Below are 3,402 nucleotides of genomic sequence, written 5' to 3'. Positions count from 1 at the left end.
AAAATACGAGTGTCTGAGATTAATTGAAACTTATTGTACCTATGGGATCTTACCGGACCTAATTCTTTTCGTAGCCAAATAAAGACGCGTCAGCAATAAAGACCCCACAAACAACTTTCTATATAAATCTTACCCTATCAATAAATCTATGAAACAAAATCGTTTTCCCCAAATCGAATTTCAAACTAAGCTTGGAGGCGTTTAATTGCGACGCAAACCATGCCTAAACCGCCCCCGAATTAGATTTTTCCTCCGACCGATTTACTTCAGATTACATTCAAATTATAATTATATGTTTTAAATGAAAATTCTTACGTTTGCGATACGAAGCACTCTTGTGTGCGTCTCGTAAATCCTTCTTAGGGATCTGTCGAGATTTCACCTGGTACGTAAGTCTTGGGATGCTGATTTCAATTATATTTTATAACTTCTTGTAGCTTACATATTTATGTGTAATTACTTTTGTATTTTCACCCGGAATAAAGGATTTGTATGCGACCTGAGACAAATCCCTTAATCTTGGTCAAGATTTCAATCATCGTAAAAAGTTGATCCAAAGACCTGTTAGATAAATAACAAACAAGGAAGGGAAGAGATTTCAGAGTACAGTATAAAGAATTCAGGTTCACTGATTACTACACACAACTTTGAAAAAAAAGATACATTGGTATTTTGCCTGCTTTGGGATCATACCTCGTATATACAACTCCATGCATAGAACCACATGGCTACCACATAACGTAAAAATAATGTACATTTCCTAGCATTTGTATTTTGGCTAAGGAAAATGTATTTAAAATTCTGTCAGAGCTATACTGCGGCCTTGATGAATTAACAGATGGACATATAACCACGAAAACACCGAAGGATACCGACTGAGTAAACATCCCTCCTTAATTACTAATGAAAGTGTATCTTAAGTCAAATTTAATTTTGTAAAAGCTATTTGCGTTTAATGGAAACATTCATTTCCCAAACAAACACGCACAAATAAAAACAAATAATAAAATTACGAAGCCCCTTTCGTATTTACGTTGGACCGACAGTGGGATAAGTTTCAAATATTTATGCTTGGTGAGGCGAAATTTCGGCGATTAATGAAATTAGTTAGCCCCAATCGCGGCAGTTAACTTGCCGACTCCGGTGTTTAATCAAATCAAATGTTGCCAAAAAAAACATATTGGGGAATTAAATTCGACGAACAGTTGATTGGTTTTTAAGTTACATTGTACAGCCATTTTTGTAGGCATGTTTTTGCAAGCTTTAATATAGTTTCACCTGTATCGCTGTTTGTCTGTGGGTCTGTAATCGAATCTTCCAAAATGAATTTGGACAACTTTTCGGTCTTCAATTGAACTGAAATGTTGACAGCATATGTTTGTCTGCATACGCACACTACATATGACATTGTCATATGGCATAGAGCTGATGTGATGCTGGAGCTGGAAGATGGCCAGAGGAGCTCCGATAAAAAAAACTCCATCGAGTTAAGATCCGTTTGAATAGTCTTTTCGAGTAGCAAAAATCAATCAATTTCAAATTAGCTTGTTGCATTAAATTTTCTAAAGCTACTATTAATTCGCTTAACATTAAATCCTTCCTCAATCCCGACCATATTGCTATCATATAGAAGCTTACTTATTCAAACGCTTTATCAAAATCTAAACGTTTCGCCAACAAAATTTCAATCAACAATGCAAACTGAGTACTCCGGTGGTGGGCGAATGAAATCGATTTCAATATTCTGCTTCACGCAGAACTGATACATAGGTATCAGCTAGATGGTGAAATGTGGGCTGATGATGATGTAGTTGGTACTGTAGGGACTTATTGACATGGTAGAGATAAGAATGTTGTTGGTGAAATGAGCAAATCTTAGGATATTTCTAAACATTATATTTTAAAATCTTTAAAATATAATGTGAATTTAAGATGTGATCACCGTTGCTTCATCTCGATGTCTTTTTTCGTGAAACCGATAAAACAAAATCTCTGAGTTCGGTATTGAATTATTTTTGTGATATTTGCGAACGGATAGACAAACTGAATGTTTAGTAATAAGATTCCGTTTTTACCGTTCGATTACGGTACTTTAAAAACACTGCAAAATAACTGCATCACTGTCAATAGGTTAAGCCTTAATATCCTTCTCATCACTTTCTTAACATTCCTGCTCACCTACTTAAGATGCATCATTATGTTATAACACCTACATTCACCAGAGCGATCATAGCTATATCATCATCTTACACTTACGATGGCTTGTTATCTGACGTCACATATAGTGCGATCGTCAAGTATTTGCCGAGTAATTTGGCATCAAGTGTGTGAACATATCTCGGTTTGTCTTCCATGCTGATATTATTATTATTGCTAAGCTATTGTAATGTAATGCGTTGTTTTGGATGAGATGGTTTCCTTATTATGTTTTCCTTCACTGATTTGTGTATTGGCCTTAGAATAATAAAAAGTACTTATTAATTTTATTTAGTTAGTTTTTTATAATGAATGCTTTATCTAGATTTTTTTTGGATATTGTAAGCAAATCTCTATGTTATTGATGTTTATTTCAAGCCTTTATCTAAACTTAAAGGTATGTAAGAACGGTTTATTGAGTCTAACTAGTTTTGGACCCAACTGGAGTCCTTAACCATGAGCTGACGCGGCGGGGTCCCGAGTCTAACTTGAAACAATTAGCTTTAGACGTTCTAGCGTTAAACACAGTTGAGTATTCAAGAACTCTCCTTTACCACGACCAATGCATTACCAAATCTTTTATCCCAAACAATACCAGAGAAATATATTCAAAAGCCTTTTACATAATTAATGATTTTACAAAATTAAGAACTTTCGAGTGCTGTTCTTGAGACAAAGAGAATATGCATAATAAATGTAATACTCGTCTTTTCAGTAGGTGAATAAGTGCTTTGTGATCGGCTATGATATTGTTCGATTTCAACGTTATTTGTTAAGAACATATTGATACAGGTTTATTGGTGTAAGAGTTTGGTCCTTCTGCCCTTACTGAGAGCTCAAATATTAAAACTACTGCTGTTGATAAAGCGAGATGCAGCTATGTAGAATGTATAGCGCCATCTCCCTTTAACAGTATTAATGGTTTTGCTTTAGAGTCTCGTAGTACAGGTAGAAGTGTATCAAAATTTGATTAGTCGTAACCCTGGCCTTACATGATATGATGTTTGCTAATCTTGGGAAATTCAGTGTTTGATTCAGAACTAACAATGGGATGTGATTTAAGGGTTGAAATACCAATTGCCCAAGAGGGTTAATAACTAAAATATTGAAGTAGGTACTTATAATTATCAGGTAAAAGACCAGTTATAGAATTTTTCCTGTTACATTGCCAAACGATTTAAAAATTCTGAGACTAAGTATACTTAA

Source organism: Trichoplusia ni, chromosome 20 (assembly GCF_003590095.1).
Source record: "Trichoplusia ni isolate ovarian cell line Hi5 chromosome 20, tn1, whole genome shotgun sequence".
Classification (NCBI taxonomy): domain Eukaryota; kingdom Metazoa; phylum Arthropoda; class Insecta; order Lepidoptera; family Noctuidae; genus Trichoplusia; species Trichoplusia ni.
The sequence above is the reverse complement of the archived record's forward strand: the minus strand, read 5'-3'. Positions refer to the sequence as shown.